We start from the raw sequence: 26,447 nt of genomic DNA, 5'->3' as shown, positions 1-26,447 counted from the left end.
CTCTTCCCCGCAGGGACCCAGACGTTTTCACAGACTGGTCCAGCAGAGACTCGCAAACAACCGAAACACTAACAATAGCTGCCCAGCTATTAAGAAATCACCAAAGCCAGATACAGCAGACAGCTGAGAGAGCACTAAGTGTTAGGGCCACCACGAGACAGGATAGGGACCCCCCAGACTGTGCTAAGATACGACCAGGGGTAGGGGTAATGCTAATATGGACAGCCATAGTGTTGGCAGGCAGCGTGATGTGGACAATACGACACCCGACACCCCCCATATATCGCCAACCAAATCTAACTCAAAATGTTCCACCCACTACACATCCCCAAGAAAACGTAACCCAACAACGTGTTTCACCCATCACACATCCCCAAGAAAACCTGACTCCACAACATATCTTACCCACCAAACATCCCCAACACGACCCAACCCTACAATATGTTTTACCCATCAATGAATCAAAAACACCAAAGGAAGATGTGCAGATGGCCAAGTGTGCATTAGCTGTAGGAGTGCTAGCGGCAAATCTAGGGTATATACCATTAGCTGAAGACGTCAACTTAACATACAGCATACCACCAGACCGAAACGTGATAATAACATCCGGCCCCGGTAAACTAATAATCTACAGTTATTCCCGGAACACAAAGTGCAAGAAAATTGGAACAATAAGAATAATTGTAAAATGCTTGAAAACTCAATGTATTGATGTAAACGCAAAAAGAGTAATGAATAACCAAACAGCTATCAGCCTGCTCAAAATATACTCTGTGACTCGTCGAGTCAAACGTAGCCGGGATAGTGGCTATACGTTAAGAACGGCACAACTAAAATCCAACATGTTCTATGACTGGCTGAAGTACTCAGCAAAACAAGTAAGTCAAGAAACCTGTGTGGCATGTTATAATTCAAAAAGGCTTCCACAGATCAGGCCCATTCCAGGTAGCGCATTAGGGTCCTGTACGGACCTAGACGAGTGCTTTGCTTACTGTACTATGTACATGGCGAATAGTAAATACCAAAGTATGAGTATAGATGAGACGGTCTGCCCGCGCAAAATAGATGAAACCCAAAAAGAAAACGACTATATGGCACAACCCATGGTCAAAATCCCGCAGTCTCTTATCCTTCCATTTTGTATAGTAAGGGGAACGGAAATAGAGGGTGTGATTAAATACTATGCCTCAACTGACTCCAAGGGATTGGTGAGATGCAAGCAGGAAGCTTTTGGCCGACGGTGCGCAACAACAGACAAGGCCACAATAAAGTGCGAACAGCTTGTATTAGACGGAGAATACATAATCTATAAAATAGAGTCCACGAACGCTGAACAATATCGCATTCCAAGTTATGCAGAGGGAACAGTTCCATTGGGAGATATATTTTGGGTATGTGAAGGAGACCCAAATCTTAAAATAAAACTAGAACCGGGATGGGTGGGTATCTGCGCGCCAACTATGTTAACTGGGAAAGTAACAATGTTGGCACCTCAAAGAAGCTTACCAAGCAGAGATAAAAGAGACACTCAAACTCAGTGGACAACAGATGACAAGGTATACATCACTTACGACCAAGTACCTTACGGTATGCCCGATGAACATTTGGCCATGAGTAAAGACTGGATAATCACAGGACGAATAATACATTTAGTCATTTAGCAGACACTCTTATCCAGAGCGACTTACAGTAAGTACAGGGACATTCCCCCGAGGCAAGTAGGGCGAAGTGCCTTGCCCAAGGACACAACGTCAGTTGGCATGACCGGGAAGCGAACTGGCAACCTTCGGATTACTAGTCCGACTCCCTCACCGCTCAGCCACCTGACTCCCTAATAATAGGCTCAGTGCCCCTTGTTGGCCAGTTTATAAATGCTCAATCCATAGAACGCAACAGCCAATGGATAAATTACTTATGGTATAATCAACAACGATTCATAAATCACACCATAGCTGCACTAGAAGGAGTGAAAGAACAGTTACATGCCACATCACTGATGGCCCTGCAAAACCAGTTTATCATAGAAACGTTGTTAGCAGAAGACCAAAAAGTTTGCGAACTGATAGGAGAGGAGTGTTGCACTGTCATTCCCATGCATACTGGGGAGGGGGGAAATCTCACTAAGGCCCTAATGCATCTAAAGGAACTAAGACAGGAACATGTAATACAGCCCAATTGGAAAACGGGAACAAATGCGTTATGGAGCTGGTTGATGAATTTGACTTGGCCTAAATTACTGAGAGGGATAGCGATGGCCATAGCAATAATATTGATAATAGTAGTAGTAACTGCATGCTGTATATTGCCGCTGGTGGGGCAACTAATTAAAAAGATGTCAAAGGTAATAACAGGACAGTTTCCTTTACAAATAGCTCCGGAAGGAGGAGACAGCACTCTGTCATTGTATGAGGGTCCAACCAACGACCAAACACAGGAAGGGGCTTACATCGAGATGATAGAATTACAAACATTGAAGCGTAAATCAAGTTTGTATGAGTTGAGCCAAGAGGGATTGGGCGACAACTAACTTTGTGTTATGTCACTAGATGTACACGGCAGACGACCCCCATTGGAAGAACGACCAAGACAAACCAAACCCCCCGCAGATATCGACTTCATGCATGCCACACCTGACAAGTCAGGATCCCCCACCACCAGGAGTAGAGCCACAGCAGATAGATGGCTCAGTTATGACCAAACAAGAAAGTCCAGCGAGTCCACCCCCAGTGGAGAGTAGGGCAGAAATGATCCCACCAGTTCTCATACCATTGGATAGAATCAATACAGTAGGGGAAGACGCAGGTCAGGTTGCCAGCGACCCCAGATTAAGGCAGTGGCAGATCCACCCCATAGATTTAGACCTAGACAGGATAGTTACGGAGCTACAGCAGCTAACCTGGCAGCAGGAGGTGCAGGAGCTGCCACTCCCCAACCTCGGTCCACTAACCTCACTACACCCAGGCCCGATGTGGCCAATCTCTCTCAACCACCACCCCCAGATCCAGTCATTCAGTGTCCCCGGCAGTGTCAGGCCATCAATCCGTGACCAACCACCCCCTCCAGTCCAGACCAAGGAAGAAGCAAAGGGTCCTGAGGAAGGAGAACTCTCAGGAGCCACATCCGAGAGACCAGAGGGAGACACGGATGCAGGCCCAGAAGGAGACACAAACATCAACACGGACGAAGCCGAGCTGGTCACCGGACCAAGCACCGCGGAAATGGATCAATGGATTGGAAAAATGGCACCAGATCAGTTTAAAAACCTCCAGGGACAAATGACCAAGAGGGTTACAAGACGTCTGAATCGTGCAAGACGAAGAGGGCAAGCTCAAATTCGGTGGAGAGAACGCTATAGGGAAAAAGAGCGTCAGTCTGAGGAGATGGCATCACTTCAGAGCCAGAACAGGATGCTGATGCGCCAGAATGAGGAATTGAGAATGGAGATAAATAGCTGGCAGCAACGTTGGGGTGCATATCAACCCATGCCCCAAATGGATCCCTATGAGAACATTTGGCGGTACTTCTAGGGAAATGTTTTGGCTGAGGAGAGTGTAATTCTTCTGGCAGAAGGGTGTCATCCAACCACTTATTCTGTTTCACCTTGGATTATTCTGTTCCACTTCGGATGTTGCATCCTGGAATACCCGGTTTAACCCAGGACTATTCTGTCCCCCGTTGAAAAAAAATAAATAGAAAATACCGCCCTCCTTTGGACACACCGGCTGAGACCCAGCCCTTTCCCCAATCATCTTCACACATCCAATCCCCTCCCCTGAACATCACTAAACATCAACCCATGTCCCCAACCATCTTCACACATCCAATCCCCTCCCCTGAACATCACCAAACATCAACCCATTTCCCAGAACACCTCCAAACACCAGCCCCTCTCCCTGGACATCATCGGACACCTGCTCATCTGTCATAACCCTGGACATTATCAGACATATATTTTAACCATCTAATAATAAAGTAATAAAGCTTTGGATAAAACGTCTGATGAAATAAATGAATAAATGTAAATGTAATAAGTCACACTGTATCACGAACAAGCACCAATATTATGTATTGCATGGAACACTACTTACAGTTTAAACTAGAAAGATATCATCACCCTGTACGTACACCCTTATTTTAATTTGCTGTCGCCTCATTGCTTTGTTTTCAATGACATTCTAGTGTGTTGTATTGTTGTCATTGCTCGGTTTATTTTGTCTCGCATACTGTTTGGAGATGCTTTAAAGTTGGGTCTTCGTCATATGGATGTAGGGTTATGTGGGATGGGTAGAAGGTTCTCTATCCATTGCAATTTACATCTGCAGTACAGTAATGGGGCTCGACCCCGTCGCTCACTGGCTCATCAAATGCCCTGCAGTCCCTGTGTATGTGTGAACGCTTGCTGTTAAAGGGGAGACGACGACCATGTGGAGATGGGTATAACCAACATATAATCATATATAGAACATATGCAGTAGTCTATTACTTATTGTGTTATGTTAATGAAACGGACCAATTTTTTATAAGTAATAGGACCTCAGTGCGAAGCTCCTCAGTGTGGATGGTGAATGAGTAGGGAGGTACAGTATGGCGACTAGCGATGACTCAGTCTGTCACATATACTTAGGTAGAGGCTGGAACGGATACTCATGTCGCATTATGAGCATAGTTAAACCCGATGGCTCGCGTTATGCGTGTCATTGGCTACGGGGAGTTTCTAGTTTTAGTACCCCATACCCGTATCATTTTACTCCCCTGCTATGTGTTGCAATTAAGCTGAAAGCTTAAGCGAGTATTGAAAAGAAGAACAGTCCACCAGGCCACGTAGGATGAGCTTCGCACACGATGAATATATTGAGTAAGGTCGAAATTAACAGTGATTTGTTTTGTATTTTTATGATTCTATACTGTCACACCGAATTTTTGTCTAATGTGTTTTTGACTACTGAATATACTATCAGCATTTATTTACTCCAATAATTGTTTCTGTTGTATAATTACGGTAGTGTTCACAGTATGAGTTGTGTGAGATTTCTAAGTCTCACAGGGGGGATTGAAGTGGAATAATATCACACTGCTGTAATTATGAAAGATGGAGAATGAGTATGGATTATATTATTGAAGTATGCCTTTTAATCACCTTTGTACTTTTATACTTTTATATGTTACACTACTGGAAAAGCCTGATGCAAAACCACTTTGATTGTTTAGTATTTCCCCTAAGATATAGAAGGAAAATGAAGCCCCAAAAGTGTTATTTTTGATGATTGGAGCTGGGTGTGAAAGAAGGCTACAAGATTAGGTTCCCACCATAGTAAACAACAAGGCGCCCAGTGTGCCTGGCCATCAAGGTCAGAGCAAGTCTAAAAAAAAATAGGGGATTTCTCTTTGCACCTGTAACTTGAAGCCTCTAGAGAGAGAGACCAATAGAGTGTAAAATGAATTATGCATTTGTGATAAACAATATTGTACCAATAGCAAAATTACAGAACTGATAAGGTTTTGATATAAAATGTAATGTCCGGAGAATATTTCTCAGTCTGATTCTGCAGAATTTGGCTCACGTTTGAAAGGAATCACCATGTTTGTATTGGATTCTGATTAAACACTTTGCATCAAACTCTGGAAGTTTTTGTGCTGTTTTCAAACTTAGAAAAATTAACCCAAGGACTTAGTACTTTGATTTTCTTCATCAATGGGGAAACAGCCGACAGTGGTCTTCCTCTTTCGCAGGTCTATTAACCGAGACTATATATCTAAACGCTCTTTTTAAACAGAGACGAGGGGGAGTAGCTCTGCGCATGGCACTGGTCGCGTATACGCACGGCGCGCAACGTCCCTTGTCTGCACATAGAGACAACGAAAAATGTGCCGTGACAATGGTCAATGGTCCTAAATCAAGTTCAAATAGGTACTCATCCGCCCCAAAACGGCTTTGAAGTGACTATACTCGCACCAGCTTGTATTGATGGCACGCAGCACATGCATTTTCACTCGTTTGCGTCAAATCCTTGTATGGTCACACCATAGCCAGCTTTTTCTTTTTTCTACCGGTTGAAGAAAAGCATTCCCTTTTCCCAAGCTCTTTCAATACCTGCTGCAGCAAAACGTTCATTCAGGCGCTTCCTTCGTGGTATCTGCGCAACGGTGAGGAATCAAAGTAGGAGCTTTGGTGAAAAAGGCATAAGGCCTGTTCTTTTAGTTTGGCGCGCTACGCTCAACTACTTGACAGACTTTTTTCCCTCATCGCCCAAATACAGAATTGGTTAAATGGATGCTCGAGCCAGCCAGGAGTCGAACCTGGAATCTTCTGATCCGTAGTCAGACGCGTTATCCATTGCGCCACTGGCCCAAGGTGTTTGCTGCTTGCCATGTCACCGACCCAGGACACTCGCTCGGAGCGAAAGAAGTGATGGGGAAACAGCCGACAGTGGTCTTCCTCTTTCGCAGGTCTACTAACCGAGACTATATATCTAAACGCTCTTTTTAAACAGAGACGAGGGGGAGTAGCTCTGCGCATGGCACTGGTCGCGTATACGCACGGCGCGCAACGTCCCTTGTCTGCACATAGGGACAACGAAAAATGTGCCGTGACCCGGATTCGAACCGGGGCTGCTGCGACCACAACGCAGAGTACTAACCACTATACGATCACGGCTCGCCGCTTCTCGCTGGACACACGAGAGCCGGTGGCCACGGGTGTTCTATACTGTGCTGTGCCACATGAATAAACTGCGAACGTAAGTTCCCAGCCTCTCTCCCTTTGTCTAAGCCGTCTCAATTTCCAAACAAGCCATTTTCCACCTCGTTATCTATGCCACATTTCAAGGTTTGTCACTTTTTAATTTGGTTATGACAAGATTGTGGAGCGTTTTACAAGAATGGCGCGGAAGGGCTACTCATTCCCTGCATAGTGTCCTTTTTCGGACACAAATTATGATTCTTGCCTTTGTGTCCCCGAAGCAGAACAAGGCCAGTCACTCTCACACTTTCAATGGTCCTAAATCAAGTTCAAATAGGTACTCATCCGCCCCAAAACGGCTTTGAAGTGACTATACTCGCACCAGCTTGTATTGATGGCACGCAGCACATGCATTTTCACTCGTTTGCGTCAAATCCTTGTATGGTCACACCATAGCCAGCTTTTTCTTTTTTCTACCGGTTTGAAGAAAAGCATTCCCTTTTCCCAAGCTCTTTCAATACCTGCTGCAGCAAAACGTTCATTCAGGCGCTTCCTTCGTGGTATCTGCGCAACGGTGAGGAATCAAAGTAGGAGCTTTGGTGAAAAAGGCATAAGGCCTGTTCTTTTAGTTTGGCGCGCTACGCTCAACTACTTGACAGACTTTTTTCCCTCATCGCCCAAATACAGAATTGGTTAAATGGATGCTCGAGCCAGCCAGGAGTCGAACCTGGAATCTTCTGATCCGTAGTCAGACGCGTTATCCATTGCGCCACTGGCCCAAGGTGTTTGCTTCTTGCCATGTCACCGACCCAGGACACTCGCTCGGAGCGAAAGAAGTGACGGGGAAACAGCCGACAGTGGTCTTCCTCTTTCGCAGGTCTACTAACCGAGACTATATATCTAAACGCTCTTTTTAAACAGAGACGAGGGGGAGTAGCTCTGCGCATGGCACTGGTCGCGTATACGCACGGCGCGCAACGTCCCTTGTCTGCACATAGGGACAACGAAAAATGTGCCGTGACCCGGATTCGAACCGGGGCTGCTGCGACCACAACGCAGAGTACTAACCACTATACGATCACGGCTCGCCGCTTCTCGCTGGACACACGAGAGCCGGTGGCCACGGGTGTTCTATACTGTGCTGTGCCACATGAATAAACTGCGAACGTAAGTTCCCAGCCTCTCTCCCTTTGTCTAAGCCGTCTCAATTTCCAAACAAGCCATTTTCCACCTCGTTATCTATGCCACATTTCAAGGTTTGTCACTTTTTAATTTGGTTATGACAAGATTGTGGAGCGTTTTACAAGAATGGCGCGGAAGGGCTACTCATTCCCTGCATAGTGTCCTTTTTCGGACACAAATTATGATTCTTGCCTTTGTGTCCCCGAAGCAGAACAAGGCCAGTCACTCTCACACTTTCAATGGTCCTAAATCAAGTTCAAATAGGTACTCATCCGCCCCAAAACGGCTTTGAAGTGACTATACTCGCACCAGCTTGTATTGATGGCACGCAGCACATGCATTTTCACTCGTTTGCGTCAAATCCTTGTATGGTCACACCATAGCCAGCTTTTTCTTTTTTCTACCGGTTGAAGAAAAGCATTCCCTTTTCCCAAGCTCTTTCAATACCTGCTGCAGCAAAACGTTCATTCAGGCGCTTCCTTCGTGGTATCTGCGCAACGGTGAGGAATCAAAGTAGGAGCTTTGGTGAAAAAGGCATAAGGCCTGTTCTTTTAGTTTGGCGCGCTACGCTCAACTACTTGACAGACTTTTTTCCCTCATCGCCCAAATACAGAATTGGTTAAATGGATGCTCGAGCCAGCCAGGAGTCGAACCTGGAATCTTCTGATCCGTAGTCAGACGCGTTATCCATTGCGCCACTGGCCCAAGGTGTTTGCTTCTTGCCATGTCACCGACCCAGGACACTCGCTCGGAGCGAAAGAAGTGACGGGGAAACAGCCGACAGTGGTCTTCCTCTTTCGCAGGTCTACTAACCGAGACTATATATCTAAACGCTCTTTTTAAACAGAGACGAGGGGGAGTAGCTCTGCGCATGGCACTGGTCGCGTATACGCACGGCGCGCAACGTCCCTTGTCTGCACATAGGGACAACGAAAAATGTGCCGTGACCCGGATTCGAACCGGGGCTGCTGCGACCACAACGCAGAGTACTAACCACTATACGATCACGGCTCGCCGCTTCTCGCTGGACACACGAGAGCCGGTGGCCACGGGTGTTCTATACTGTGCTGTGCCACATGAATAAACTGCGAACGTAAGTTCCCAGCCTCTCTCCCTTTGTCTAAGCCGTCTCAATTTCCAAACAAGCCATTTTCCACCTCGTTATCTATGCCACATTTCAAGGTTTGTCACTTTTTAATTTGGTTATGACAAGATTGTGGAGCGTTTTACAAGAATGGCGCGGAAGGGCTACTCATTCCCTGCATAGTGTCCTTTTTCGGACACAAATTATGATTCTTGCCTTTGTGTCCCCGAAGCAGAACAAGGCCAGTCACTCTCACACTTTCAATGGTCCTAAATCAAGTTCAAATAGGTACTCATCCGCCCCAAAACGGCTTTGAAGTGACTATACTCGCACCAGCTTGTATTGATGGCACGCAGCACATGCATTTTCACTCGTTTGCGTCAAATCCTTGTATGGTCACACCATAGCCAGCTTTTTCTTTTTTCTACCGGTTTGAAGAAAAGCATTCCCTTTTCCCAAGCTCTTTCAATACCTGCTGCAGCAAAACGTTCATTCAGGCGCTTCCTTCGTGGTATCTGCGCAACGGTGAGGAATCAAAGTAGGAGCTTTGGTGAAAAAGGCATAAGGCCTGTTCTTTTAGTTTGGCGCGCTACGCTCAACTACTTGACAGACTTTTTTCCCTCATCGCCCAAATACAGAATTGGTTAAATGGATGCTCGAGCCAGCCAGGAGTCGAACCTGGAATCTTCTGATCCGTAGTCAGACGCGTTATCCATTGCGCCACTGGCCCAAGGTGTTTGCTTCTTGCCATGTCACCGACCCAGGACACTCGCTCGGAGCGAAAGAAGTGACGGGGAAACAGCCGACAGTGGTCTTCCTCTTTCGCAGGTCTACTAACCGAGACTATATATCTAAACGCTCTTTTTAAACAGAGACGAGGGGGAGTAGCTCTGCGCATGGCACTGGTCGCGTATACGCACGGCGCGCAACGTCCCTTGTCTGCACATAGGGACAACGAAAAATGTGCCGTGACCCGGATTCGAACCGGGGCTGCTGCGACCACAACGCAGAGTACTAACCACTATACGATCACGGCTCGCCGCTTCTCGCTGGACACACGAGAGCCGGTGGCCACGGGTGTTCTATACTGTGCTGTGCCACATGAATAAACTGCGAACGTAAGTTCCCAGCCTCTCTCCCTTTGTCTAAGCCGTCTCAATTTCCAAACAAGCCATTTTCCACCTCGTTATCTATGCCACATTTCAAGGTTTGTCACTTTTTAATTTGGTTATGACAAGATTGTGGAGCGTTTTACAAGAATGGCGCGGAAGGGCTACTCATTCCCTGCATAGTGTCCTTTTTCGGACACAAATTATGATTCTTGCCTTTGTGTCCCCGAAGCAGAACAAGGCCAGTCACTCTCACACTTTCAATGGTCCTAAATCAAGTTCAAATAGGTACTCATCCGCCCCAAAACGGCTTTGAAGTGACTATACTCGCACCAGCTTGTATTGATGGCACGCAGCACATGCATTTTCACTCGTTTGCGTCAAATCCTTGTATGGTCACACCATAGCCAGCTTTTTCTTTTTTCTACCGGTTGAAGAAAAGCATTCCCTTTTCCCAAGCTCTTTCAATACCTGCTGCAGCAAAACGTTCATTCAGGCGCTTCCTTCGTGGTATCTGCGCAACGGTGAGGAATCAAAGTAGGAGCTTTGGTGAAAAAGGCATAAGGCCTGTTCTTTTAGTTTGGCGCGCTACGCTCAACTACTTGACAGACTTTTTTCCCTCATCGCCCAAATACAGAATTGGTTAAATGGATGCTCGAGCCAGCCAGGAGTCGAACCTGGAATCTTCTGATCCGTAGTCAGACGCGTTATCCATTGCGCCACTGGCCCAAGGTGTTTGCTTCTTGCCATGTCACCGACCCAGGACACTCGCTCGGAGCGAAAGAAGTGACGGGGAAACAGCCGACAGTGGTCTTCCTCTTTCGCAGGTCTACTAACCGAGACTATATATCTAAACGCTCTTTTTAAACAGAGACGAGGGGGAGTAGCTCTGCGCATGGCACTGGTCGCGTATACGCACGGCGCGCAACGTCCCTTGTCTGCACATAGGGACAACGAAAAATGTGCCGTGACCCGGATTCGAACCGGGGCTGCTGCGACCACAACGCAGAGTACTAACCACTATACGATCACGGCTCGCCGCTTCTCGCTGGACACACGAGAGCCGGTGGCCACGGGTGTTCTATACTGTGCTGTGCCACATGAATAAACTGCGAACGTAAGTTCCCAGCCTCTCTCCCTTTGTCTAAGCCGTCTCAATTTCCAAACAAGCCATTTTCCACCTCGTTATCTATGCCACATTTCAAGGTTTGTCACTTTTTAATTTGGTTATGACAAGATTGTGGAGCGTTTTACAAGAATGGCGCGGAAGGGCTACTCATTCCCTGCATAGTGTCCTTTTTCGGACACAAATTATGATTCTTGCCTTTGTGTCCCCGAAGCAGAACAAGGCCAGTCACTCTCACACTTTCAATGGTCCTAAATCAAGTTCAAATAGGTACTCATCCGCCCCAAAACGGCTTTGAAGTGACTATACTCGCACCAGCTTGTATTGATGGCACGCAGCACATGCATTTTCACTCGTTTGCGTCAAATCCTTGTATGGTCACACCATAGCCAGCTTTTTCTTTTTTCTACCGGTTGAAGAAAAGCATTCCCTTTTCCCAAGCTCTTTCAATACCTGCTGCAGCAAAACGTTCATTCAGGCGCTTCCTTCGTGGTATCTGCGCAACGGTGAGGAATCAAAGTAGGAGCTTTGGTGAAAAAGGCATAAGGCCTGTTCTTTTAGTTTGGCGCGCTACGCTCAACTACTTGACAGACTTTTTTCCCTCATCGCCCAAATACAGAATTGGTTAAATGGATGCTCGAGCCAGCCAGGAGTCGAACCTGGAATCTTCTGATCCGTAGTCAGACGCGTTATCCATTGCGCCACTGGCCCAAGGTGTTTGCTTCTTGCCATGTCACCGACCCAGGACACTCGCTCGGAGCGAAAGAAGTGACGGGGAAACAGCCGACAGTGGTCTTCCTCTTTCGCAGGTCTACTAACCGAGACTATATATCTAAACGCTCTTTTTAAACAGAGACGAGGGGGAGTAGCTCTGCGCATGGCACTGGTCGCGTATACGCACGGCGCGCAACGTCCCTTGTCTGCACATAGGGACAACGAAAAATGTGCCGTGACCCGGATTCGAACCGGGGCTGCTGCGACCACAACGCAGAGTACTAACCACTATACGATCACGGCTCGCCGCTTCTCGCTGGACACACGAGAGCCGGTGGCCACGGGTGTTCTATACTGTGCTGTGCCACATGAATAAACTGCGAACGTAAGTTCCCAGCCTCTCTCCCTTTGTCTAAGCCGTCTCAATTTCCAAACAAGCCATTTTCCACCTCGTTATCTATGCCACATTTCAAGGTTTGTCACTTTTTAATTTGGTTATGACAAGATTGTGGAGCGTTTTACAAGAATGGCGCGGAAGGGCTACTCATTCCCTGCATAGTGTCCTTTTTCGGACACAAATTATGATTCTTGCCTTTGTGTCCCCGAAGCAGAACAAGGCCAGTCACTCTCACACTTTCAATGGTCCTAAATCAAGTTCAAATAGGTACTCATCCGCCCCAAAACGGCTTTGAAGTGACTATACTCGCACCAGCTTGTATTGATGGCACGCAGCACATGCATTTTCACTCGTTTGCGTCAAATCCTTGTATGGTCACACCATAGCCAGCTTTTTCTTTTTTCTACCGGTTTGAAGAAAAGCATTCCCTTTTCCCAAGCTCTTTCAATACCTGCTGCAGCAAAACGTTCATTCAGGCGCTTCCTTCGTGGTATCTGCGCAACGGTGAGGAATCAAAGTAGGAGCTTTGGTGAAAAAGGCATAAGGCCTGTTCTTTTAGTTTGGCGCGCTACGCTCAACTACTTGACAGACTTTTTTCCCTCATCGCCCAAATACAGAATTGGTTAAATGGATGCTCGAGCCAGCCAGGAGTCGAACCTGGAATCTTCTGATCCGTAGTCAGACGCGTTATCCATTGCGCCACTGGCCCAAGGTGTTTGCTTCTTGCCATGTCACCGACCCAGGACACTCGCTCGGAGCGAAAGAAGTGACGGGGAAACAGCCGACAGTGGTCTTCCTCTTTCGCAGGTCTACTAACCGAGACTATATATCTAAACGCTCTTTTTAAACAGAGACGAGGGGGAGTAGCTCTGCGCATGGCACTGGTCGCGTATACGCACGGCGCGCAACGTCCCTTGTCTGCACATAGGGACAACGAAAAATGTGCCGTGACCCGGATTCGAACCGGGGCTGCTGCGACCACAACGCAGAGTACTAACCACTATACGATCACGGCTCGCCGCTTCTCGCTGGACACACGAGAGCCGGTGGCCACGGGTGTTCTATACTGTGCTGTGCCACATGAATAAACTGCGAACGTAAGTTCCCAGCCTCTCTCCCTTTGTCTAAGCCGTCTCAATTTCCAAACAAGCCATTTTCCACCTCGTTATCTATGCCACATTTCAAGGTTTGTCACTTTTTAATTTGGTTATGACAAGATTGTGGAGCGTTTTACAAGAATGGCGCGGAAGGGCTACTCATTCCCTGCATAGTGTCCTTTTTCGGACACAAATTATGATTCTTGCCTTTGTGTCCCCGAAGCAGAACAAGGCCAGTCACTCTCACACTTTCAATGGTCCTAAATCAAGTTCAAATAGGTACTCATCCGCCCCAAAACGGCTTTGAAGTGACTATACTCGCACCAGCTTGTATTGATGGCACGCAGCACATGCATTTTCACTCGTTTGCGTCAAATCCTTGTATGGTCACACCATAGCCAGCTTTTTCTTTTTTCTACCGGTTGAAGAAAAGCATTCCCTTTTCCCAAGCTCTTTCAATACCTGCTGCAGCAAAACGTTCATTCAGGCGCTTCCTTCGTGGTATCTGCGCAACGGTGAGGAATCAAAGTAGGAGCTTTGGTGAAAAAGGCATAAGGCCTGTTCTTTTAGTTTGGCGCGCTACGCTCAACTACTTGACAGACTTTTTTCCCTCATCGCCCAAATACAGAATTGGTTAAATGGATGCTCGAGCCAGCCAGGAGTCGAACCTGGAATCTTCTGATCCGTAGTCAGACGCGTTATCCATTGCGCCACTGGCCCAAGGTGTTTGCTTCTTGCCATGTCACCGACCCAGGACACTCGCTCGGAGCGAAAGAAGTGACGGGGAAACAGCCGACAGTGGTCTTCCTCTTTCGCAGGTCTACTAACCGAGACTATATATCTAAACGCTCTTTTTAAACAGAGACGAGGGGGAGTAGCTCTGCGCATGGCACTGGTCGCGTATACGCACGGCGCGCAACGTCCCTTGTCTGCACATAGGGACAACGAAAAATGTGCCGTGACCCGGATTCGAACCGGGGCTGCTGCGACCACAACGCAGAGTACTAACCACTATACGATCACGGCTCGCCGCTTCTCGCTGGACACACGAGAGCCGGTGGCCACGGGTGTTCTATACTGTGCTGTGCCACATGAATAAACTGCGAACGTAAGTTCCCAGCCTCTCTCCCTTTGTCTAAGCCGTCTCAATTTCCAAACAAGCCATTTTCCACCTCGTTATCTATGCCACATTTCAAGGTTTGTCACTTTTTAATTTGGTTATGACAAGATTGTGGAGCGTTTTACAAGAATGGCGCGGAAGGGCTACTCATTCCCTGCATAGTGTCCTTTTTCGGACACAAATTATGATTCTTGCCTTTGTGTCCCCGAAGCAGAACAAGGCCAGTCACTCTCACACTTTCAATGGTCCTAAATCAAGTTCAAATAGGTACTCATCCGCCCCAAAACGGCTTTGAAGTGACTATACTCGCACCAGCTTGTATTGATGGCACGCAGCACATGCATTTTCACTCGTTTGCGTCAAATCCTTGTATGGTCACACCATAGCCAGCTTTTTCTTTTTTCTACCGGTTTGAAGAAAAGCATTCCCTTTTCCCAAGCTCTTTCAATACCTGCTGCAGCAAAACGTTCATTCAGGCGCTTCCTTCGTGGTATCTGCGCAACGGTGAGGAATCAAAGTAGGAGCTTTGGTGAAAAAGGCATAAGGCCTGTTCTTTTAGTTTGGCGCGCTACGCTCAACTACTTGACAGACTTTTTTCCCTCATCGCCCAAATACAGAATTGGTTAAATGGATGCTCGAGCCAGCCAGGAGTCGAACCTGGAATCTTCTGATCCGTAGTCAGACGCGTTATCCATTGCGCCACTGGCCCAAGGTGTTTGCTTCTTGCCATGTCACCGACCCAGGACACTCGCTCGGAGCGAAAGAAGTGACGGGGAAACAGCCGACAGTGGTCTTCCTCTTTCGCAGGTCTACTAACCGAGACTATATATCTAAACGCTCTTTTTAAACAGAGACGAGGGGGAGTAGCTCTGCGCATGGCACTGGTCGCGTATACGCACGGCGCGCAACGTCCCTTGTCTGCACATAGGGACAACGAAAAATGTGCCGTGACCCGGATTCGAACCGGGGCTGCTGCGACCACAACGCAGAGTACTAACCACTATACGATCACGGCTCGCCGCTTCTCGCTGGACACACGAGAGCCGGTGGCCACGGGTGTTCTATACTGTGCTGTGCCACATGAATAAACTGCGAACGTAAGTTCCCAGCCTCTCTCCCTTTGTCTAAGCCGTCTCAATTTCCAAACAAGCCATTTTCCACCTCGTTATCTATGCCACATTTCAAGGTTTGTCACTTTTTAATTTGGTTATGACAAGATTGTGGAGCGTTTTACAAGAATGGCGCGGAAGGGCTACTCATTCCCTGCATAGTGTCCTTTTTCGGACACAAATTATGATTCTTGCCTTTGTGTCCCCGAAGCAGAACAAGGCCAGTCACTCTCACACTTTCAATGGTCCTAAATCAAGTTCAAATAGGTACTCATCCGCCCCAAAACGGCTTTGAAGTGACTATACTCGCACCAGCTTGTATTGATGGCACGCAGCACATGCATTTTCACTCGTTTGCGTCAAATCCTTGTATGGTCACACCATAGCCAGCTTTTTCTTTTTTCTACCGGTTTGAAGAAAAGCATTCCCTTTTCCCAAGCTCTTTCAATACCTGCTGCAGCAAAACGTTCATTCAGGCGCTTCCTTCGTGGTATCTGCGCAACGGTGAGGAATCAAAGTAGGAGCTTTGGTGAAAAAGGCATAAGGCCTGTTCTTTTAGTTTGGCGCGCTACGCTCAACTACTTGACAGACTTTTTTCCCTCATCGCCCAAATACAGAATTGGTTAAATGGATGCTCGAGCCAGCCAGGAGTCGAACCTGGAATCTTCTGATCCGTAGTCAGACGCGTTATCCATTGCGCCACTGGCCCAAGGTGTTTGCTTCTTGCCATGTCACCGACCCAGGACACTCGCTCGGAGCGAAAGAAGTGACGGGGAAACAGCCGACAGTGGTCTTCCTCTTTCGCAGGTCTACTAACCGAGACTATATATCTAAACGCTCTTTTTAAACAGAGACGAGGGGGAGTAGCTCTGCGCATGGCACTGGTCGCGTATACGCACGGCGCGCAACGTCCCTTGTCTGCACATAGGGACAACGAAAAATGTGCCGTGACCCGGATTCGAACCGGGGCTGCTGCGACCACAACGCAGAGTACTAACCACTATACGATCACGGCTCGCCGCTTCTCGCTGGACACACGAGAGCCGGTGGCCACGGGTGTTCTATACTGTGCTGTGCCACATGAATAAACTGCGAACGTAAGTTCCCAGCCTCTCTCCCTTTGTCTAAGCCGTCTCAATTTCCAAACAAGCCATTTTCCACCTCGTTATCTATGCCACATTTCAAGGTTTGTCACTTTTTAATTTGGTTATGACAAGATTGTGGAGCGTTTTACAAGAATGGCGCGGAAGGGCTACTCATTCCCTGCATAGTGTCCTTTTTCGGACACAAATTATGATTCTTGCCTTTGTGTCCCCGAAGCAGAACAAGGCCAGTCACTCTCACACTTTCAATGGTCCTAAATCAAGTTCAAATAGGTACTCATCCGCCCCAAAACGGCTTTGAAGTGACTATACTCGCACCAGCTTGTATTGATGGCACGCAGCACATGCATTTTCACTCGTTTGCGTCAAATCCTTGTATGGTCACACCATAGCCAGCTTTTTCTTTTTTCTACCGGTTTGAAGAAAAGCATTCCCTTTTCCCAAGCTCTTTCAATACCTGCTGCAGCAAAACGTTCATTCAGGCGCTTCCTTCGTGGTATCTGCGCAACGGTGAGGAATCAAAGTAGGAGCTTTGGTGAAAAAGGCATAAGGCCTGTTCTTTTAGTTTGGCGCGCTACGCTCAACTACTTGACAGACTTTTTTCCCTCATCGCCCAAATACAGAATTGGTTAAATGGATGCTCGAGCCAGCCAGGAGTCGAACCTGGAATCTTCTGATCCGTAGTCAGACGCGTTATCCATTGCGCCACTGGCCCAAGGTGTTTGCTTCTTGCCATGTCACCGACCCAGGACACTCGCTCGGAGCGAAAGAAGTGACGGGGAAACAGCCGACAGTGGTCTTCCTCTTTCGCAGGTCTACTAACCGAGACTATATATCTAAACGCTCTTTTTAAACAGAGACGAGGGGGAGTAGCTCTGCGCATGGCACTGGTCGCGTATACGCACGGCGCGCAACGTCCCTTGTCTGCACATAGGGACAACGAAAAATGTGCCGTGACCCGGATTCGAACCGGGGCTGCTGCGACCACAACGCAGAGTACTAACCACTATACGATCACGGCTCGCCGCTTCTCGCTGGACACACGAGAGCCGGTGGCCACGGGTGTTCTATACTGTGCTGTGCCACATGAATAAACTGCGAACGTAAGTTCCCAGCCTCTCTCCCTTTGTCTAAGCCGTCTCAATTTCCAAACAAGCCATTTTCCACCTCGTTATCTATGCCACATTTCAAGGTTTGTCACTTTTTAATTTGGTTATGACAAGATTGTGGAGCGTTTTACAAGAATGGCGCGGAAGGGCTACTCATTCCCTGCATAGTGTCCTTTTTCGGACACAAATTATGATTCTTGCCTTTGTGTCCCCGAAGCAGAACAAGGCCAGTCACTCTCACACTTTCAATGGTCCTAAATCAAGTTCAAATAGGTACTCATCCGCCCCAAAACGGCTTTGAAGTGACTATACTCGCACCAGCTTGTATTGATGGCACGCAGCACATGCATTTTCACTCGTTTGCGTCAAATCCTTGTATGGTCACACCATAGCCAGCTTTTTCTTTTTTCTACCGGTTTGAAGAAAAGCATTCCCTTTTCCCAAGCTCTTTCAATACCTGCTGCAGCAAAACGTTCATTCAGGCGCTTCCTTCGTGGTATCTGCGCAACGGTGAGGAATCAAAGTAGGAGCTTTGGTGAAAAAGGCATAAGGCCTGTTCTTTTAGTTTGGCGCGCTACGCTCAACTACTTGACAGACTTTTTTCCCTCATCGCCCAAATACAGAATTGGTTAAATGGATGCTCGAGCCAGCCAGGAGTCGAACCTGGAATCTTCTGATCCGTAGTCAGACGCGTTATCCATTGCGCCACTGGCCCAAGGTGTTTGCTTCTTGCCATGTCACCGACCCAGGACACTCGCTCGGAGCGAAAGAAGTGACGGGGAAACAGCCGACAGTGGTCTTCCTCTTTCGCAGGTCTACTAACCGAGACTATATATCTAAACGCTCTTTTTAAACAGAGACGAGGGGGAGTAGCTCTGCGCATGGCACTGGTCGCGTATACGCACGGCGCGCAACGTCCCTTGTCTGCACATAGGGACAACGAAAAATGTGCCGTGACCCGGATTCGAACCGGGGCTGCTGCGACCACAACGCAGAGTACTAACCACTATACGATCACAGCTCGCCGCTTCTCGCTGGACACACGAGAGCCGGTGGCCACGGGTGTTCTATACTGTGCTGTGCCACATGAATAAACTGCGAACGTAAGTTCCCAGCCTCTCTCCCTTTGTCTAAGCCGTCTCAATTTCCAAACAAGCCATTTTCCACCTCGTTATCTATGCCACATTTCAAGGTTTGTCACTTTTTAATTTGGTTATGACAAGATTGTGGAGCGTTTTACAAGAATGGCGCGGAAGGGCTACTCATTCCCTGCATAGTGTCCTTTTTCGGACACAAATTATGATTCTTGCCTTTGTGTCCCCGAAGCAGAACAAGGCCAGTCACTCTCACACTTTCAATGGTCCTAAATCAAGTTCAAATAGGTACTCATCCGCCCCAAAACGGCTTTGAAGTGACTATACTCGCACCAGCTTGTATTGATGGCACGCAGCACATGCATTTTCACTCGTTTGCGTCAAATCCTTGTATGGTCACACCATAGCCAGCTTTTTCTTTTTTCTACCGGTTGAAGAAAAGCATTCCCTTTTCCCAAGCTCTTTCAATACCTGCTGCAGCAAAACGTTCATTCAGGCGCTTCCTTCGTGGTATCTGCGCAACGGTGAGGAATCAAAGTAGGAGCTTTGGTGAAAAAGGCATAAGGCCTGTTCTTTTAGTTTGGCGCGCTACGCTCAACTACTTGACAGACTTTTTTCCCTCATCGCCCAAATACAGAATTGGTTAAATGGATGCTCGAGCCAGCCAGGAGTCGAACCTGGAATCTTCTGATCCGTAGTCAGACGCGTTATCCATTGCGCCACTGGCCCAAGGTGTTTGCTTCTTGCCATGTCACCGACCCAGGACACTCGCTCGGAGCGAAAGAAGTGACGGGGAAACAGCCGACAGTGGTCTTCCTCTTTCGCAGGTCTACTAACCGAGACTATATATCTAAACGCTCTTTTTAAACAGAGACGAGGGGGAGTAGCTCTGCGCATGGCACTGGTCGCGTATACGCACGGCGCGCAACGTCCCTTGTCTGCACATAGGGACAACGAAAAATGTGCCGTGACCCGGATTCGAACCGGGGCTGCTGCGACCACAACGCAGAGTACTAACCACTATACGATCACGGCTCGCCGCTTCTCGCTGGACACACGAGAGCCGGTGGCCACGGGTGTTCTATACTGTGCTGTGCCACATGAATAAACTGCGAACGTAAGTTCCCAGCCTCTCTCCCTTTGTCTAAGCCGTCTCAATTTCCAAACAAGCCATTTTCCACCTCGTTATCTATGCCACATTTCAAGGTTTGTCACTTTTTAATTTGGTTATGACAAGATTGTGGAGCGTTTTACAAGAATGGCGCGGAAGGGCTACTCATTCCCTGCATAGTGTCCTTTTTCGGACACAAATTATGATTCTTGCCTTTGTGTCCCCGAAGCAGAACAAGGCCAGTCACTCTCACACTTTCAATGGTCCTAAATCAAGTTCAAATAGGTACTCATCCGCCCCAAAACGGCTTTGAAGTGACTATACTCGCACCAGCTTGTATTGATGGCACGCAGCACATGCATTTTCACTCGTTTGCGTCAAATCCTTGTATGGTCACACCATAGCCAGCTTTTTCTTTTTTCTACCGGTTGAAGAAAAGCATTCCCTTTTCCCAAGCTCTTTCAATACCTGCTGCAGCAAAACGTTCATTCAGGCGCTTCCTTCGTGGTATCTGCGCAACGGTGAAGAATCAAAGTAGGAGCTTTGGTGAAAAAGGCATAAGGCCTGTTCTTTTAGTTTGGCGCGCTACGCTCAACTACTTGACAGACTTTTTTCCCTCATCGCCCAAATACAGAATTGGTTAAATGGATGCTCGAGCCAGCCAGGAGTCGAACCTGGAATCTTCTGATCCGTAGTCAGACGCGTTATCCATTGCGCCACTGGCCCAAGGTGTTTGCTGCTTGCCATGTCACCGACCCAGGACACTCGCTCGGAGCGAAAGAAGTGATGGGGAAACAGCCGACAGTGGTCTTCCTCTTTCGCAGGTCTACTAACCGAGACTATATATCTAAACGCTCTTTTTAAACAGAGACGAGGGGGAGTAGCTCTGCGCATGGCACTGGTCGCGTATACGCACGGCGCGCAACGTCCCTTGTCTGCACATAGGGACAACGAAAAATGTGCCGTGACCCGGATTCGAACCGGGGTTGCTGCGACCACAACGCAGAGTACTAACCACTATACGATCACGGCTCGCCGCTTCTCGCTGGACACATGAGAGCTGGTGGCCACGGGTGTTCTATACTGTGCCACATGAATAAACTGCGAACGTAAGTTCCCAGCCTCTCTCCCTTTGTCTAAGCCGTCTCAATTTCCAAACAAGCCATTTTCCACCTCGTTATCTATGCCACATTTCAAGGTTTGTCACTTTTTAATTTGGTTATGACAAGATTGTGGAGCGTTTTACAAGAATGGCGCGGAAGGGCTACTCATTCCCTGCATAGTGTCCTTTTTCGGACACAAATTATGATTCTTGCCTTTGTGTCCCCGAAGCAGAACAAGGCCAGTCACGCTCACACTTTCAATGGTCCTAAATCAAGTTCAAATAGGTACTCATCCGCCCCAAAACGGCTTTGAAGTGACTATACTCGCACCAGCTTGTATTGATGGCACGCAGCACATGCATTTTCACTCGTTTGCGTCAAATCCTTGTATGGTCACACCATAGCCAGCTTTTTCTTTTTTCTACCGGTTGAAGAAAAGCATTCCCTTTTCCCAAGCTCTTTCAATACCTGCTGCAGCAAAACGTTCATTCAGGCGCTTCCTTCGTGGTATCTGCGCAACGGTGAGGAATCAAAGTAGGAGCTTTGGTGAAAAAGGCATAAGGCCTGTTCTTTTAGTTTGGCGCGCTACGCTCAACTACTTGACAGACATCTTTCCCTCATCACCCAAATACAGAATTGGTTAAATGGATGCTCGAGCCAGCCAGGAGTCGAACCTGGAATCTTCTGATCCGTAGTCAGACGCGTTATCCATTGCGCCACTGGCCCAAGGTGTTTGCTGCTTGCCATGTCACCGACCCAGGACACTCGCTCGGAGCGAAAGAAGTGATGGGGAAACAGCCGACAGTGGTCTTCCTCTTTCGCAGGTCTACTATCCGAGACTATATATCTAAACGCTCTTTTTAAACAGAGACGAGGGGGAGTAGCTCTGCGCATGGCACTGGTCGCGTATACGCACGGCGCGCAACGTCCCTTGTCTGCATATAGGGACAACGAAAAATGTGCCGTGACCCGGATTCGAACCGGGGTTGCTGCGACCACAACGCCGAGTACTAACCACTATACGATCACGGCTCGCCGCTTCTCGCTGGACACACGAGAGCTGGTGGCCACGGGTGTTCTATACTGTGCTGCGCCACATGAATAAACTGCGAACGTAAGTTCCCAGCCTCTCTCCCTTTGTCTAAGCCGTCTCAATTTCCAAACAAGCCATTTTCCACCTCGTTATCTATGCCACATTTCAAGGTTTGTCACTTTTTAATTTGGTTATGACAAGATTGTGGAGCGTTTTACAAGAATGGCGCGGAAGGGCTACTCATTCCCTGCATAGTGTCCTTTTTCGGACACAAATTATGATTCTTGCCTTTGTGTCCCCGAAGCAGAACAAGGCCAGTCACTCTCACACTTTCAATGGTCCTAAATCAAGTTCAAATAGGTACTCATCCGCCCCAAAACGGCTTTGAAGTGACTATACTCGCACCAGCTTGTATTGATGGCACGCAGCACATGCATTTTCACTCGTTTGCGTCAAATCCTTGTATGGTCACACCATAGCCAGCTTTTTCTTTTTTCTACCGGTTTGAAGAAAAGCATTCCCTTTTCCCAAGCTCTTTCAATACCTGCTGCAGCAAAACGTTCATTCAGGCGCTTCCTTCGTGGTATCTGCGCAACGGTGAGGAATCAAAGTAGGAGCTTTGGTGAAAAAGGCATAAGGCCTGTTCTTTTAGTTTGGCGCGCTACGCTCAACTACTTGACAGACTTTTTTCCCTCATCGCCCAAATACAGAATTGGTTAAATGGATGCTCGAGCCAGCCAGGAGTCGAACCTGGAATCTTCTGATCCGTAGTCAGACGCGTTATCCATTGCGCCACTGGCCCAAGGTGTTTGCTTCTTGCCATGTCACCGACCCAGGACACTCGCTCGGAGCGAAAGAAGTGACGGGGAAACAGCCGACAGTGGTCTTCCTCTTTCGCAGGTCTACTAACCGAGACTATATATCTAAACGCTCTTTTTAAACAGAGACGAGGGGGAGTAGCTCTGCGCATGGCACTGGTCGCGTATACGCACGGCGCGCAACGTCCCTTGTCTGCACATAGGGACAACGAAAAATGTGCCGTGACCCGGATTCGAACCGGGGCTGCTGCGACCACAACGCAGAGTACTAACCACTATACGATCACGGCTCGCCGCTTCTCGCTGGACACACGAGAGCCGGTGGCCACGGGTGTTCTATACTGTGCTGTGCCACATGAATAAACTGCGAACGTAAGTTCCCAGCCTCTCTCCCTTTGTCTAAGCCGTCTCAATTTCCAAACAAGCCATTTTCCACCTCGTTATCTATGCCACATTTCAAGGTTTGTCACTTTTTAATTTGGTTATGACAAGATTGTGGAGCGTTTTACAAGAATGGCGCGGAAGGGCTACTCATTCCCTGCATAGTGTCCTTTTTCGGACACAAATTATGATTCTTGCCTTTGTGTCCCCGAAGCAGAACAAGGCCAGTCACTCTCACACTTTCAATGGTCCTAAATCAAGTTCAAATAGGTACTCATCCGCCCCAAAACGGCTTTGAAGTGACTATACTCGCACCAGCTTGTATTGATGGCACGCAGCACATGCATTTTCACTCGTTTGCGTCAAATCCTTGTATGGTCACACCATAGCCAGCTTTTTCTTTTTTCTACCGGTTTGAAGAAAAGCATTCCCTTTTCCCAAGCTCTTTCAATACCTGCTGCAGCAAAACGTTCATTCAGGCGCTTCCTTCGTGGTATCTGCGCAACGGTGAGGAATCAAAGTAGGAGCTTTGGTGAAAAAGGCATAAGGCCTGTTCTTTTAGTTTGGCGCGCTACGCTCAACTACTTGACAGACTTTTTTCCCTCATCGCCCAAATACAGAATTGGTTAAATGGATGCTCGAGCCAGCCAGGAGTCGAACCTGGAATCTTCTGATCCGTAGTCAGACGCGTTATCCATTGCGCCACTGGTCCAAGGTGTTTGCTTCTTGCCATGTCACCGACCCAGGACACTCGCTCGGAGCGAAAGAAGTGACGGGGAAACAGCCGACAGTGGTCTTCCTCTTTCGCAGGTCTACTAACCGAGACTATTTATCTAAACGCTCTTTTTAAACAGAGACGAGGGGGAGTAGCTCTGCGCATGGCACTGGTCGCGTATACGCACGGCGCGCAACGTCCCTTGTCTGCACATAGGGACAACGAAAAATGTGCCGCGACCCGGATTCGAACCGGGGTTGCTGCGACCACAACGCAGAGTACTAACCACTATACGATCACGGCTCGCCGCTTCTCGCTGGACACACGAGAGCCGGTGGCCACGGGTGTTCTATACTGTGCTGCGCCACATGAATAAACTGCGAACGTAAGTTCCCAGCCTCTCTCCCTTTGTCTAAGCCGTCTCAATTTCCAAACAAGCCATTTTCCACCTCGTTATCTATGCCACATTTCAAGGTTTGTCACTTTTTAATTTGGTTATGACAAGATTGTGGAGCGTTTTACAAGAATGGCGCGGAAGGGCTACTCATTCCCTGCATAGTGTCCTTTTTCGGACACAAATTATGATTCTTGCCTTTGTGTCCCCGAAGCAGAACAAGGCCAGTCACTCTCACACTTTCAATGGTCCTAAATCAAGTTCAAATAGGTACTCATCCGCCCCAAAACGGCTTTGAAGTGACTATACTCGCACCAGCTTGTATTGATGGCACGCAGCACATGCATTTTCACTCGTTTGCGTCAAATCCTTGTATGGTCACACCATAGCCAGCTTTTTCTTTTTTCTACCGGTTGAAGAAAAGCATTCCCTTTTCCCAAGCTCTTTCAATACCTGCTGCAGCAAAACGTTCATTCAGGCGCTTCCTTCGTGGTATCTGCGCAACGGTGAGGAATCAAAGTAGGAGCTTTGGTGAAAAAGGCATAAGGCCTGTTCTTTTAGTTTGGCGCGCTACGCTCAACTACTTGACAGACTTTTTTCCCTCATCGCCCAAATACAGAATTGGTTAAATGGATGCTCGAGCCAGCCAGGAGTCGAACCTGGAATCTTCTGATCCGTAGTCAGACGCGTTATCCATTGCGCCACTGGCCCAAGGTGTTTGCTGCTTGCCATGTCACCGACCCAGGACACTCGCTCGGAGCAAAAGAAGTGATGGGGAAACAGCCGACAGTAGTCTTCCTCTTTCGCAGGTCTACTATCCGAGACTATATATCTAAACGCTCTTTTTAAAAAGAGACGAGGGGGAGTAGCTCTGCGCATGGCACTGGTCGCGTATACGCACGGCGCGCAACGTCCCTTGTCTGCACATAGGGACAACGAAAAATGTGCCGCGACCCGGATTCGAACCGGGGTTGCTGCGACCACAACGCAGAGTACTAACCACTATACGATCACGGCTCGCCGCTTCTCGCTGGACACACGAGAGCCGGTGGCCACGGGTGTTCTATACTGTGCTGCGCCACATGAATAAACTGCGAACGTAAGTTCCCAGCCTCTCTCCCTTTGTCTAAGCCGTCTCAATTTCCAAACAAGCCATTTTCCACCTCGTTATCTATGCCACATTTCAAGGTTTGTCACTTTTTAATTTGGTTATGACAAGATTGTGGAGCGTTTTACAAGAATGGCGCGGAAGGGCTACTCATTCCCTGCATAGTGTCCTTTTTCGGACACAAATTATGATTCTTGCCTTTGTGTCCCCGAAGCAGAACAAGGCCAGTCACTCTCACACTTTCAATGGTCCTAAATCAAGTTCAAATAGGTACTCATCCGCCCCAAAACGGCTTTGAAGTGACTATACTCGCACCAGCTTGTATTGATGGCACGCAGCACATGCATTTTCACTCGTTTGCGTCAAATCCTTGTATGGTCACACCATAGCCAGCTTTTTCTTTTTTCTACCGGTTGAAGAAAAGCATTCCCTTTTCCCAAGCTCTTTCAATACCTGCTGCAGCAAAACGTTCATTCAGGCGCTTCCTTCGTGGTATCTGCGCAACGGTGAGGAATCAAAGTAGGAGCTTTGGTGAAAAAGGCATAAGGCCTGTTCTTTTAGTTTGGCGCGCTACGCTCAACTACTTGACAGACTTTTTTCCCTCATCGCCCAAATACAGAATTGGTTAAATGGATGCTCGAGCCAGCCAGGAGTCGAACCTGGAATCTTCTGATCCGTAGTCAGACGCGTTATCCATTGCGCCACTGGCCCAAGGTGTTTGCTGCTTGCCATGTCACCGACCCAGGACACTCGCTCGGAGCAAAAGAAGTGATGGGGAAACAGCCGACAGTAGTCTTCCTCTTTCGCAGGTCTACTATCCGAGACTATATATCTAAACGCTCTTTTTAAAAAGAGACGAGG

The 26,447-nt window shown here is 48.0% G+C and overlaps 36 non-coding genes across 36 annotated transcripts; all 36 read right to left on the bottom strand.

Annotated features, from left to right (window-relative positions):
- Nucleotides 1-6,276: 6,276 nt before the first annotated feature.
- trnar-acg (transfer RNA arginine (anticodon ACG)) lies at nucleotides 6,277-6,349 on the bottom strand. Its single transcript has one exon. It is a non-coding gene; the product is annotated as a tRNA-Arg (tRNA).
- Nucleotides 6,350-6,583: 234 nt separating this feature from the next.
- Nucleotides 6,584-6,655, bottom strand: trnah-gug (transfer RNA histidin (anticodon GUG)). The gene has a single exon. It is a non-coding gene; the product is annotated as a tRNA-His (tRNA).
- Nucleotides 6,656-7,385: 730 nt separating this feature from the next.
- Nucleotides 7,386-7,458, bottom strand: trnar-acg (transfer RNA arginine (anticodon ACG)). The gene has a single exon. It is a non-coding gene; the product is annotated as a tRNA-Arg (tRNA).
- Nucleotides 7,459-7,692: 234 nt separating this feature from the next.
- trnah-gug (transfer RNA histidin (anticodon GUG)) lies at nucleotides 7,693-7,764 on the bottom strand. The gene has a single exon. It is a non-coding gene; the product is annotated as a tRNA-His (tRNA).
- A 729-nt stretch (nucleotides 7,765-8,493) lies between these two features.
- trnar-acg (transfer RNA arginine (anticodon ACG)) lies at nucleotides 8,494-8,566 on the bottom strand. The gene has a single exon. It is a non-coding gene; the product is annotated as a tRNA-Arg (tRNA).
- Nucleotides 8,567-8,800: 234 nt separating this feature from the next.
- trnah-gug (transfer RNA histidin (anticodon GUG)) lies at nucleotides 8,801-8,872 on the bottom strand. Its single transcript has one exon. It is a non-coding gene; the product is annotated as a tRNA-His (tRNA).
- A 730-nt stretch (nucleotides 8,873-9,602) lies between these two features.
- On the bottom strand, nucleotides 9,603-9,675 carry trnar-acg (transfer RNA arginine (anticodon ACG)). Its single transcript has one exon. It is a non-coding gene; the product is annotated as a tRNA-Arg (tRNA).
- A 234-nt stretch (nucleotides 9,676-9,909) lies between these two features.
- Nucleotides 9,910-9,981, bottom strand: trnah-gug (transfer RNA histidin (anticodon GUG)). The gene has a single exon. It is a non-coding gene; the product is annotated as a tRNA-His (tRNA).
- A 729-nt stretch (nucleotides 9,982-10,710) lies between these two features.
- Nucleotides 10,711-10,783, bottom strand: trnar-acg (transfer RNA arginine (anticodon ACG)). Its single transcript has one exon. It is a non-coding gene; the product is annotated as a tRNA-Arg (tRNA).
- A 234-nt stretch (nucleotides 10,784-11,017) lies between these two features.
- Nucleotides 11,018-11,089, bottom strand: trnah-gug (transfer RNA histidin (anticodon GUG)). Its single transcript has one exon. It is a non-coding gene; the product is annotated as a tRNA-His (tRNA).
- A 729-nt stretch (nucleotides 11,090-11,818) lies between these two features.
- On the bottom strand, nucleotides 11,819-11,891 carry trnar-acg (transfer RNA arginine (anticodon ACG)). Its single transcript has one exon. It is a non-coding gene; the product is annotated as a tRNA-Arg (tRNA).
- A 234-nt stretch (nucleotides 11,892-12,125) lies between these two features.
- trnah-gug (transfer RNA histidin (anticodon GUG)) lies at nucleotides 12,126-12,197 on the bottom strand. Its single transcript has one exon. It is a non-coding gene; the product is annotated as a tRNA-His (tRNA).
- A 730-nt stretch (nucleotides 12,198-12,927) lies between these two features.
- trnar-acg (transfer RNA arginine (anticodon ACG)) lies at nucleotides 12,928-13,000 on the bottom strand. Its single transcript has one exon. It is a non-coding gene; the product is annotated as a tRNA-Arg (tRNA).
- Nucleotides 13,001-13,234: 234 nt separating this feature from the next.
- trnah-gug (transfer RNA histidin (anticodon GUG)) lies at nucleotides 13,235-13,306 on the bottom strand. Its single transcript has one exon. It is a non-coding gene; the product is annotated as a tRNA-His (tRNA).
- Nucleotides 13,307-14,035: 729 nt separating this feature from the next.
- Nucleotides 14,036-14,108, bottom strand: trnar-acg (transfer RNA arginine (anticodon ACG)). Its single transcript has one exon. It is a non-coding gene; the product is annotated as a tRNA-Arg (tRNA).
- Nucleotides 14,109-14,342: 234 nt separating this feature from the next.
- Nucleotides 14,343-14,414, bottom strand: trnah-gug (transfer RNA histidin (anticodon GUG)). The gene has a single exon. It is a non-coding gene; the product is annotated as a tRNA-His (tRNA).
- A 730-nt stretch (nucleotides 14,415-15,144) lies between these two features.
- On the bottom strand, nucleotides 15,145-15,217 carry trnar-acg (transfer RNA arginine (anticodon ACG)). Its single transcript has one exon. It is a non-coding gene; the product is annotated as a tRNA-Arg (tRNA).
- Nucleotides 15,218-15,451: 234 nt separating this feature from the next.
- On the bottom strand, nucleotides 15,452-15,523 carry trnah-gug (transfer RNA histidin (anticodon GUG)). Its single transcript has one exon. It is a non-coding gene; the product is annotated as a tRNA-His (tRNA).
- Nucleotides 15,524-16,253: 730 nt separating this feature from the next.
- Nucleotides 16,254-16,326, bottom strand: trnar-acg (transfer RNA arginine (anticodon ACG)). The gene has a single exon. It is a non-coding gene; the product is annotated as a tRNA-Arg (tRNA).
- A 234-nt stretch (nucleotides 16,327-16,560) lies between these two features.
- On the bottom strand, nucleotides 16,561-16,632 carry trnah-gug (transfer RNA histidin (anticodon GUG)). Its single transcript has one exon. It is a non-coding gene; the product is annotated as a tRNA-His (tRNA).
- Nucleotides 16,633-17,362: 730 nt separating this feature from the next.
- trnar-acg (transfer RNA arginine (anticodon ACG)) lies at nucleotides 17,363-17,435 on the bottom strand. The gene has a single exon. It is a non-coding gene; the product is annotated as a tRNA-Arg (tRNA).
- A 234-nt stretch (nucleotides 17,436-17,669) lies between these two features.
- Nucleotides 17,670-17,741, bottom strand: trnah-gug (transfer RNA histidin (anticodon GUG)). Its single transcript has one exon. It is a non-coding gene; the product is annotated as a tRNA-His (tRNA).
- Nucleotides 17,742-18,471: 730 nt separating this feature from the next.
- trnar-acg (transfer RNA arginine (anticodon ACG)) lies at nucleotides 18,472-18,544 on the bottom strand. The gene has a single exon. It is a non-coding gene; the product is annotated as a tRNA-Arg (tRNA).
- A 234-nt stretch (nucleotides 18,545-18,778) lies between these two features.
- Nucleotides 18,779-18,850, bottom strand: trnah-gug (transfer RNA histidin (anticodon GUG)). The gene has a single exon. It is a non-coding gene; the product is annotated as a tRNA-His (tRNA).
- Nucleotides 18,851-19,579: 729 nt separating this feature from the next.
- trnar-acg (transfer RNA arginine (anticodon ACG)) lies at nucleotides 19,580-19,652 on the bottom strand. Its single transcript has one exon. It is a non-coding gene; the product is annotated as a tRNA-Arg (tRNA).
- Nucleotides 19,653-19,886: 234 nt separating this feature from the next.
- Nucleotides 19,887-19,958, bottom strand: trnah-gug (transfer RNA histidin (anticodon GUG)). Its single transcript has one exon. It is a non-coding gene; the product is annotated as a tRNA-His (tRNA).
- A 729-nt stretch (nucleotides 19,959-20,687) lies between these two features.
- trnar-acg (transfer RNA arginine (anticodon ACG)) lies at nucleotides 20,688-20,760 on the bottom strand. The gene has a single exon. It is a non-coding gene; the product is annotated as a tRNA-Arg (tRNA).
- A 234-nt stretch (nucleotides 20,761-20,994) lies between these two features.
- trnah-gug (transfer RNA histidin (anticodon GUG)) lies at nucleotides 20,995-21,066 on the bottom strand. The gene has a single exon. It is a non-coding gene; the product is annotated as a tRNA-His (tRNA).
- Nucleotides 21,067-21,790: 724 nt separating this feature from the next.
- Nucleotides 21,791-21,863, bottom strand: trnar-acg (transfer RNA arginine (anticodon ACG)). The gene has a single exon. It is a non-coding gene; the product is annotated as a tRNA-Arg (tRNA).
- A 1,036-nt stretch (nucleotides 21,864-22,899) lies between these two features.
- trnar-acg (transfer RNA arginine (anticodon ACG)) lies at nucleotides 22,900-22,972 on the bottom strand. The gene has a single exon. It is a non-coding gene; the product is annotated as a tRNA-Arg (tRNA).
- A 234-nt stretch (nucleotides 22,973-23,206) lies between these two features.
- On the bottom strand, nucleotides 23,207-23,278 carry trnah-gug (transfer RNA histidin (anticodon GUG)). Its single transcript has one exon. It is a non-coding gene; the product is annotated as a tRNA-His (tRNA).
- A 730-nt stretch (nucleotides 23,279-24,008) lies between these two features.
- Nucleotides 24,009-24,081, bottom strand: trnar-acg (transfer RNA arginine (anticodon ACG)). Its single transcript has one exon. It is a non-coding gene; the product is annotated as a tRNA-Arg (tRNA).
- Nucleotides 24,082-24,315: 234 nt separating this feature from the next.
- On the bottom strand, nucleotides 24,316-24,387 carry trnah-gug (transfer RNA histidin (anticodon GUG)). The gene has a single exon. It is a non-coding gene; the product is annotated as a tRNA-His (tRNA).
- A 729-nt stretch (nucleotides 24,388-25,116) lies between these two features.
- On the bottom strand, nucleotides 25,117-25,189 carry trnar-acg (transfer RNA arginine (anticodon ACG)). Its single transcript has one exon. It is a non-coding gene; the product is annotated as a tRNA-Arg (tRNA).
- A 234-nt stretch (nucleotides 25,190-25,423) lies between these two features.
- trnah-gug (transfer RNA histidin (anticodon GUG)) lies at nucleotides 25,424-25,495 on the bottom strand. The gene has a single exon. It is a non-coding gene; the product is annotated as a tRNA-His (tRNA).
- Nucleotides 25,496-26,224: 729 nt separating this feature from the next.
- On the bottom strand, nucleotides 26,225-26,297 carry trnar-acg (transfer RNA arginine (anticodon ACG)). The gene has a single exon. It is a non-coding gene; the product is annotated as a tRNA-Arg (tRNA).
- Nucleotides 26,298-26,447: the final 150 nt, after the last annotated feature.

The sequence above is a fragment of the Osmerus mordax genome, chromosome 19, assembly GCF_038355195.1.
Source record: "Osmerus mordax isolate fOsmMor3 chromosome 19, fOsmMor3.pri, whole genome shotgun sequence".
Taxonomy (NCBI): domain Eukaryota; kingdom Metazoa; phylum Chordata; class Actinopteri; order Osmeriformes; family Osmeridae; genus Osmerus; species Osmerus mordax.
This window is presented reverse-complemented; position numbering and strand designations above follow the sequence as displayed.